The following is an 11057-nucleotide window of genomic DNA, read 5'->3' as shown; positions in this document are numbered from 1 at the left end:
TGTAACCATCAGTGTAAACATTAAATAGGGAAATCCCTTTGATACTGTCTACAAGACAGCCATCAACACAGTGGGCCCTCTTAAACAAAGTCATCAGCATTGGAGTGATGAGGATTACACAAATTAAAAAGCTGCACCCAAGTGAAAAAAAAAAAGGTTGTTCTATTTTATAAGTAAACTATCTGGAATTGTTCACAGTGGTTTGCTAGGCACTGGTCTCAGGGTCCATGAAATTATAAGCTCTTTGAGGCCAGAGCCATGATTTCTTATTACTTCCCAATCACTTTCCTATCACTTTCCTTTCCTTCCAACTTCCCAATTTCCTATCACTTTCCTACCTTGCTCAGACATGGACACACAGTTTGCACTTGGTATATTCTTAACAAGATGTCTGTGGATTGAATATATGACTGGTCTTTATTCCATCATCTTTAAAAGCCAAAGGACAGAAGTGTCTACCAAAGCCTGCACTGGGGTATACAGTTAGTGCCAAGAAACGGACATGCTGAATGGTGGAACTCCAACGTGGAATAACAACCCAATTCACTGACTTCCACACAGCCCTAATGAAACTACACCCCTTATTTGGTTGACACTGGGACTACAGACCTGAAAATGTGAAGGAACCTTAATTGAAAACTGTCTTTGAATCTGCTATATGACCTATGGGTGTATATGATCAATGAGATAACATTTTTAGAGAAATCTGACAAGAGCAACTAAGGAAGAAACAATTAGAATAAATTCAAATGTAGTTACCTATCATAAAACCAATTTAACTGTTAGCATCTTTATTTATTGAATAGATATTTATTTAATACCTGCTGCGTGCCAAAGTACTAGCCTGAAACCTTGAATAAGATTATTCAACTATTGCTAATTATTGCTAATTATAATCAGACTATTGGTACAATAATTCTGCATTAGAAAACTAAGCTCAAAATCTCAGTTACAATAGCAAATATGTATTTTTCTTGCTTACAGTTCTACATATTACCAAGGGTTCAGCTGGGTTTGAATCTAGGTTGTGTTGAGTTCTGGTTCACACCAAGAGATTTCCTTCTGAGACCAGAAGCTACTCATAGTACAATCTTCACACAGAGGACTGGAAGAGGGGCAAGTGGAAACATATCATGTCTCTCAAGACCACTTCCTGTTGCCTGAAGAAAGGCATATAGCCAACCACAATATCAGTGCAATAAGGAAATAAAATCTGCCTACTCTAGAGGGAGGAACTAAAAGCTCACATGGCAAAAGACATGGATATGTAATTTCTTTGCAAGGAGGAAGAGAAGAATTAGGAAAAATAATCCAACCTACCATAAAGGTATGACTTATGCTCATAAGTTCAAGTGAGAGGAAAAAAATAAATAAACCAATAATTTAGTGGGAATTCATTAAACAGAGTTACATATACTGAATATATTTTAAGGTCATATTTGCTGCTATTGGAAGAACAAGGAGCAAGAATGTAAGCAGACCAGTTAGAAAGCTGTAACAATTGTCTAAGGGAGATGGTGCCCTGGGCCATGATATTGACAGAGATGACCAAGAGCAATAGATATAGTTAAGGTATATTTTGGCAGACTTGGTCACTATTAGATATTGTAGGTGGGGAAGAAGCATGTTTGAAGAACGTCACTTCAGTTTCTGGCTTGAATAAGGGAAATGATGATGAAATGGGGAAACATGAAGGGCAGAGTGTCACAGTCTTTGTGATTAATCCCCCCAATTCACTCCTTCAAATTGATTAATCTAAGCCAGTTGTCCTAAATGGGTCATGCTCCTCCCCACTGTGGGCTCTGAGGAAATGGCAGGTGGGGAACTTTTGGGTTTTCCTGGTCACTGAAAGGTATTTTTCATTCAGGGTCTTATAATGGTGAACATCCTGAAATGCATGGGACAGTCTCACAAAACAAAGGTTTGAAATGTCTTCCCTGAAGCACCAATAAACCCCTGTTGAGAAATCCTGGCCTAGGACTATTATAATAATCCCATTCTACTCACCAATGATTAGGTCACGAATAGATGTATGACTCTGCCCTGACAAGTAGGACAAATATTCTTCCCTAGTCATAAGACAGAGAAATGGAAAGAAACAGTCCCTTTTCCTCCAAACATTGTTTGGATGTGATGCCTGGAATGTTTGCATCAGACACGATAGAGGCCAATCGGAGGACATCCAAGGAGGATGAAAGAACAAAATAAGGGGGAAAAGGAAACCTGACAATATCACTGAGCTGCTGAATCAAAAAAATCCTGGTTCCCCCTCATCCCCAAACTGGATATTAGATAATATATCCCATTATAGTTTAAGTCAGCTTGAGATGAATTTTTTATTACTTGAATAAGAATGCATCCTAAATAACAGAAGAAGGAAACAGGTTTAGGAGACTAAAAAAATACAAGTCCCATTTTGTGTAAGAGCTGGATTTTTGAGTCTAGACCTCTCAATATGTGGCTTTCAAGTACATAAGCAAGACTGGATCTACTCTGGGAATCTATACTGGGAGCCTGGAAATAATGAGTATATATATTGTGGGAAGTGCAGTGAACAAGACCTTCACAGTTTGCACCATGGAAGATAGCATACCTAAAATCATTGAGCACTTTGATGAATTATTCTGGCCTTTTCTGATAGTGTAGGCAATACAACTCCTCATCTCAAAGTCATGAAGTATATACTTATTTATGATATCTTCCGGTTGTTTCATGGATACTTAGTCACTTCTCCCTAACTAAATTATAATCCCCTAGAATTATTTATTCCATATCTACCATAGCATCAAATAAAATGCAAAGCCTTCAAGAGGTACTAACAAGTGTTCACTGAATTATAATTATTCAAAAACACATTTCATTTTTACAATTGTTGGTTAAAGATCAATTTTGTGGACTATATTATATGTGTTAACCCAAAGGCTACAAACTGGAAACCCACAGATATGTATTTGGGTGGCATAATGTTTCAAAAATTTTTAATTCTGTAGTTGCCAATATTTAAAAATTAGGAGATTTCACACTAAAACCTGAACTTCTAGCTTCACTTGAAGATGTTATAGCACATTTTCCTACCTATCAACTATAAGTTGGAACTGAGAAGAGGGCACTGCCCTCCATCTTCCAGGCTCCAATAGCCAGCTTCACTGGCATTTTTTTTTAAGATTTTTATTTATTTATTTGTCAGAAAGAGAGAGAGCAAGCACACAAGCAGAGGGAGTGGCAGGCAGAGGGAGAAGCTGGCTCCCCACTGAGCAAGGAGCCCGATGTGGGACTCAATCCCAGGACTCTGGGATCATGCCCTGAGCCGAAGGCAGATGCTTAACCAACTGAGCCACCCAGGCATCCCAAGCTTCACTGGCATTTTGAATGAGTGCCCCTTAATCTCTTTGGGATTAGGGCTTACTTCTGTACAATCAGTGGGTGAGCCAAGTGACCTGGTGTTAACATTATGTGATCCTAAAGTCTATCATTTATAATGATACAGCAAATTTGTGAAATTTCAGATTGTTTTTCCTTTCCTGTCCACCCCTCCTCAGTATTTATACGTCATACTGGCAGACCCACGTTTTAGTCGATATGTACTGCCTGGTGAAAAAGGAATAGTCAAAGTTGTTCTATTCAGCCTCCCTGTGGATTGGTTAAAGATACACCTACAGAAAAAGCGACCACTTTCTGGAAGGTAGGACGTGCAGAGAAGTGAATCCAAGGTGATATTCGGGAAGATAGACAGCGGGGGAGGGGCCTCTGTCAGCTGCTACCAGCAAGTGATAGAGCAGCGGAGCACAAAATCGGAACTTTTAGAAGTCGGCTCTGCTGAGGGACGTCGCTCCAGTGGCTAAGCGGGGGGTGGAACCCTCGTGGGACAGTGTGGTCTCAGGACCCTCAGGGTCACAGAAAAACCAGGGGTGCCTGAGTGTGGCAGAGCTCCCAAGTATCAGAGTGGGGAAGCCGGCTGCAGAGACGGAGCCGAGGAGCAGGCTCTCAGCTCGGGGTTGCCATAAACCGTGATCTGCAGCACAGTCGGGCCACTGCTCCTCCAGCAGGGACCCAACAAGCGGCAGATCGGGGAGACTCCCCTTCTTCCCCGGGGAGGAGCGGCGCAGGAGTGCACCGCAGGGATCTGCTGGGTTTGGAGACACACACCAAGTCGGGTGCCAGAGATAGAATCGTTCGGTCACAGGCCGGGTGAGCACGAAGTGCGGCTGGAGACCGGGGAGACGGGAGTGACTGACTGCTTTTCTCTGGGGGCTCACTGAGGAGCGGGGCCCCGAGTTCTCGGCTCCTCCAGGGAAGAGACTGGGGGGCCGCCGTTTTCACTCTCGCCCTCCAAAGCTGTATGGAAAGCTTGCAGGGAACAAAAGCTCTAGAGAGCAAACCTGAGTAGATGACTTAGCCCAGACGGCAAGGGCAGGGCAATTCCGCCTCCGGCAAAGACATTTGGGAACCACGGCAACAGGCCCTTCCCCCAGAAGATCAGCAAGAACAGCCAGCCAAGACCAAGTTTACCAATCAATAAGAGCAGAACGCCAGCACTAGGGGAATACAGCACATAAAATTCATGGCTTTTTCCCCGTAATTCTTTAGTCTTTCAAAGTTAATTTTTTTAATTTTCTTTTTTTTTTCTTTTTCTATTGTTTTTGAATTTTTCTTTTTCTATTTTTCAACCAACATCTTATCAATCCCTTTTTTAAAAATCTTTTTTATTTTTCATTTTGAGAGTCATATTCTATCCCTTCATTGTAGTTAACCTTATTTTTGGTATAAGTTGTTCTCCCTTTAAAATTTTGGGATACAGTTTCTTCTGACAGACCAAAATATACCCTAAATCTCTAGTGTATGGCTTTGTTCTAGTCTCCTGCCTGATCACATTCTCTCCCCCACTTTTTTTTTAAATCCTCTTCTTTCTTTTTTCAACCAACTTCTTATCTTATCAATTCCTTTCATAAAATCTTTTGTAATTTTCATCTTTACAGTCATATTCCATCCCTTCATCATATTTACCCTTATTTTTGTACACATATAAGTTTTTCTTTCTTTAAAATTTTGGGAGGCAGTTTCATCTAACAGACCAAAATACACCCCAAATCTAGTGTGTGGCACTGATCTATTCACCAGCCTGATCATATTTGATCTTATCCTTTTTTTCTTTTTCTTTTTTCTTTCTTTCCCTTTCTTTTCCCCCGGTTTTGGGTCTCTTCTGATTTGTTTAGTGTATATTTTTCTGGGGTCATTGTTACCCTGTTAGCATTTTGTTCTCTCATTCATCTATTCTCCTCTGGACAAAATGACAAGACAGAAAAACTCACCTCAAAAAAAAGAACAAGAAGCAGCACCGACTGCCAGAGGCCTAATCAATATGGACATTAGTAAGATATCGGAACTAGGGTTCAGAATGACGATTATAAAGATACTAGCTGGGCTTGAAAAAAGCATGGAAAATACTAGAGAAACCCTTTCTGGAGAAATAAAAGAATAAAATCTAACCAAGTCGAAATCAAAAAGGCTATTAATGAGGTGCAATCAAAAATGGAGGCTCTATCTGCTAGGATAAATGAGGCAGATAAGAGAATTAGTGATATAGAAGACCAAATGACGGAGGATAAAGAAGCTGAGAAAAAGAGAGATAAACAACTACTGGATCACAAGGACAGAATTCGAGAGATAAGTGATACCATAAGATGAAACAATATTAGAATAATTGGGATCCCAGAAGAAGAAAGAGAGAGGGGGGCAGAAGGTATATTGGAGCAAATTATAGCAGAGAACTTCCCTAATTTGGGGAAGGCAACAGGCATTAAAATCCAGGAGGCACAGAGAACCCCCCTCAAAATCAATAAAAATAGATCAACACCCCGACATCTAATAGTAAAACTTACAAGTCTCAGAGACAAAGAGAAAATCCTGAAAGCAGCTCGGGACAAGAAGTCTGTAACCTACAATGGTAGAAACATTAGACTGGCAACAGACCTATCCACAGAGACCTGGCAGGCCAGAAAGGACTGGCATGATATATTCAGAGCACTAAACGAGAAAAATATGCAGCCAAGAATACTATAACCAGCTAGGCTGTCATTGAAAATAGAAGGAGAGATAAAAAGCTTCCAGGACAAACAAAACTAAAGGAATTTGCAAACACGAAACCAGCCCTACAAGAAATCTTGAAAGGGGTCCTCTAAGCAAAGAGAGAGCCTAAAAGTAACATAGACCAGAAAGGAACAGAGACAATATATAGTAAGAGTCACCTTACGGGCAATACAATGGCACTAAATTCATATCTTTCAATAGTTACCCTGAATGTAAATGGGCTAAATGCCCCAATCAAAAGACACAGGGTATCAGATTGGATAAAAAAACAAGACCCATCGATATGCTGTCTGCAAGAGACTCATTTTAGATGCAAAGACACCTCCAGATTGAAAGTGAGGGGGTGGAAAACCATTTACCATGCTAATGGACATCAAAAGAAAGCTGGGGTGGCAATCCTTATATCAGACAAATTAGATTTTAAACCAAAGACTATAATAAGAAATGAGGAAGGACACTATATCCTACTTAAAGGGTCTATCCAACAAGAAGATCTAACAATTGTAAATATCTATGCCCCTAACATGGGAGCAGCCAATTATATAAGCCAATTAATAACAAAAGCAAAGAAACACATCGACAACAATAAAGTAATAGTAGGGGACTTTAACACCCCCCTCACTGAAATGGACAGATCATCTAAGCAAAAGATCAACAAGGAAATAAAGACTTTAAATGACACACTGGACCAGATGGACTTCACAGATATATTCAGAACATTCCATCCCAAAGCAACAGAATACACATTCTTCTCTAGTGCCCATGGAACATTCTCCAGAATAGATCACATCCTAGGTCACAAATCAGGTCTCAACTGGTACCAAAAGACTGGGATCATTCCCTGCATAGTTTCGGACCACAGTGCTTTGAAACTAGAACTCAATCACAAGAGGAAAGTCAGAAAGAACTCAAATACATGGAGGCTAAAAAGCATCCTATTAAAGAATGAATGGGTCAACCAGGAAATTAAAGAAGAATTAAAAAAATTCATGGAAACAAATGAGAATGAAAACACAACTGTTCAAAATCTTTGGGATGCAGCAAAGGTGGTCCTAAGAGGAAAGTATATAGCAATACAAGCCTTTCTCAAGAAACAAGAAAGGTCTCAAATACACAACCTAACCCTACACCTAAAGGAGCTGGAGAAAGAACAGCAAATAAAGCCTAAACACATCAGGAGAAGAGAAATAATAGAGATCAGAACAGAAATCAATGAAATAGAAACCAAAAGAACAGTAGAACAGATCAACAAAACTAGGAGCTGGTTCTCTGAAAGAATTAATAAGACTGATAAACCCCTGACCAGATTTATCATAAAGAAAAGAGAAATGACCCACATAAATAACATCATGACTGAAAGAGAAGAGATCACAACCAGCACCAAAGAAATACAAACAATTATAAGAACATATTATAAGCAACTATATGCCAGCAAATTAGATAATCTGGAAGAAATGGATGCATTCCTAGAGATGCATCAACTACCAAAACTGAACCAGGAAGAAATAGAAAACCTGAACAGACCCATAACCACTAAGGAAATTGAAGCAGTAATCAAAAGTCTCCAAATAAATAAGAGCCCAGGGCCAGATGGCTTCCCAGGGGAATTCTACCAAACATTTAAAGAAGAATTAATACCTATTCTTCTGAAACTGTTCCAAAAATAGAAATGCAAGGAACACTTCCAGACTCATTTTATGAGGCCAGCATTACCTTGATCCCCAAACCAGACAAAGACCCCATCAAAAAGGAGAATTACAGACCAATATCCCTAATGAACATGGATGCAAAAATTCTCACCAAAATACTAGCCAATAGGATCCAACAGTACATTAAAAGGATTATTCACCATGACCAAGTGGGATTTATCCCTGGGCTGCAAGGTTGGTTCAACATCCACAAATCAATCAATGTGATACACCACATTAATAAAAGAAAGAACAAAAACCATATGATCCTCTCAATAGATGCAGAAAAAGCATTTGACAAAGTACAACATCCTTTCTTGATTAAAACTCTTCAGAGTATAGGGATAGGGGTACAAACCTCAATATCATAAAAGCCATCTATGAAAAACCCACAGCGAATATCATTCTCAATGGGGAAAAACTGAGAGCTTTCCCCCTAAGGTCAGGAACACAGCAGGGATGTCCACTATCACCACTGCTATCCAACAGAGTACTAGAAGTCCTAGCCACAGCAATCAGACAACAAAAAGAAATAAAAGGCATCCGAATCGGCAAAGAAGAAGTCAAACTCTCACTCTTTGCAGATGATATGATACTTTATGTGGAAAACCCAAAAGACTCCACCCCGAAATTGCTAGAACTCATACAGGAATTCAGCAAAGTGGCAGGATACAAAATCAATGCACAGAAATCAGTTGTATTTCTATACACTAATAATTAGACAGAAGAAAGAAAAATTAAGGAATCAATCCCATTTAAAATTGCACCCAAAACCATAAGATATCTAGGAATAAATCTAACCAAAGAGGCAAAGAATCTGTACTCAGAAAACTATAAAATACTCATGAAAGAAATTGAGGAAGACACAAAGAAATGGAAAAATGTTCCATGCTCAAGGATTGGTAGAACAAATATTGTGAAGATGTCAATGCTACCTAGAGCAATCTACACATTTAATGCAATCCCTATCAAAATACCATCAACTTTTTTCAAAGAAATGGAACAAATAATCCTAAAATATTTATGGAACCAGAAAAGACCCCGAATACCCAGAGGAATGTTGAAAAAGAAAAGCAAAGCTGGTGGCATCACAATTCCGGACTTCAAGCTCTATTACAAGCTGTAATCATCAAGACGTATGGTACTGGCATAAAAACAGACACATGGATCAATGGAACAGAATAGAGAGCCCAGAAATGGACCCTCAACTCTATGGTCAACTAATCTTCGACAAAGCAGGAAAGCATATCCAATGGAAAAAAGACAGTCTCTTCAACAAATGGTGTTGGGAAAATTGGACAGCCACATGCAGAAGAATGAAACTGGACCATTTCCTTGCACCACACACAAAAATAGACTAAAAATGATTGAAAGACCTAAATGTGAGACAGGAATCCATCAAAATCCTTGAGGGGAACACAGGCAGCAACCTCTTTGACCTCAGCCACAGCAACTTCTTCCTAGAAACATTGCCAAAGGCAAGGGAAACAAGGGCAAAAATGAACTATTGGGACTTCATCAAGATAAAAAGCTTTTGCACAGCAAAGGAAACAGTCAACAAAACCAAAAGACAACCAACAGAATGGGAGAAGATATTTGCAAATGACATGTCAGATAAAGGGCTAGTATCCAAAATCTATAAAGAACTTACCAGACTCAACACCCAAAGAACAAATAATCCAATCAAGAAATGGGCAGAAGACATGAACAGACATTTTTCCAAAGAAGACATCCAAATGACCAACAGACACATGAAAAAGTGCTCAACATTGCTCGGCATCAGGGAAATCCAAATCAAAACCTCAATGAGATACCACCTCACACCAGTCAGAATGGCTAAAATCAACAAGTCAGGAAATGACAGATGTTGGCAGGGATATGGAGAAAGGGGAACCCTCCTACACTGTTGGTGGGAATGCAAGCTGGTGTAGCCACTCTGGAAAACAGTATGGAAGTTCCTCAAAAAGTTGAAAATAGAGCTACCTTATGACCCAGCAATTGCACTACTGGGTATTTAGCCCAAAGATACAAATGTAGTGATCTGAAGGGGTACGTGCACCCCAGTGTTTATAGCAGCAATGTCCACAATAGCCAAACTATGGAAAGAGCCAAGATGTCCATCGACAGATGAATGGATAAAGAAGATGTGGTATATATATATATATATATATATATATATATATATATATATATATATAATGGAATATTAAGCAGCCATCAAAAAACTGAAACCTTGCCATTTGCAACAACGTGGATGGAACTAGAGGGTATTATGCTAAGCGAAATAAGTCAATCAGAGAAAGACATGTGTCATATGATCTCACTGATATGAGGAATTCTTAATCTTAGGAAACAAACTGAGGGTTGCTGGAGTGGTGGGGGTGGGAGGGATGGGGTGGCTGGCTGATAGACATTAGGGAGGGTATGTGCTATGGTGAGCACTGTGAATTGTGTAAGACTGATGAATCACAGACCTGTACCTCTGAAACAAATAATACATTATATGTTAAAAAAAAAAAAAGATAGTAGGAAGGGAAAATGAAGGGGGGGAAATCGGAGGGGGAGAAGAACCATGAGAGACTGTGGACTCTGAGAAACAAACTGAGGGTTCTAGAGGGGAGGGGGTTGAGGGGATGGGTTAGCCTGGTGATGGGTATTAAAGAGGGCATGTATTGAATGGAGCACTGGGTATTATACGCAAACAATGAATCATGGAAGAAACATCAAAAATAAATAAATTAAAAAAAAAAAGATAAACCTACAGTTTTCCCTATTTGCCAGAAGAGAGCACCTTCCATTGGTAAGGTGAAAAATCTAAGAAATTGGGCAAACAATGGTGCTCTCTAGTGTAATGACCTAACCAGCAAGAAGAACACTGACCCATCTTTCATCTTAATACTGAAGAAAAGGGTTATAGGCTTAAAAATTTTTTCACTTGTTTGGTGACCCTTTCAAAACAAACAATTATTTACATTTTAAGATAACAGAGGTGCCTGGGTGGCTCAGTGGGTTAAGCATCTGCTTTCAGCTCAGGTCATAATTCTAGGGTCCTGGGATTGAGCCATGCATCACCTCCACCACCACCACCACCATCATCATCATCAGGCTCCCTGCTCAGCAGGAAGCCTGCTTCTCCATCTCCCGCTCCCCCCACCAACTTGTGCTCTATCTCTCTCTCTGTCAAATAAATAAATAAAATCTTTTTTTTTACAAAAAGTTACTAGATAATAATAGATACTTCTAACTGGATAGCATGAATTTCATTTATGATCTCTTATTTTC

This window comes from Halichoerus grypus, chromosome 6 (assembly GCF_964656455.1).
Source record: "Halichoerus grypus chromosome 6, mHalGry1.hap1.1, whole genome shotgun sequence".
NCBI lineage: Eukaryota > Metazoa > Chordata > Mammalia > Carnivora > Phocidae > Halichoerus > Halichoerus grypus.
Note: the sequence above shows the minus strand (reverse complement) of the source record.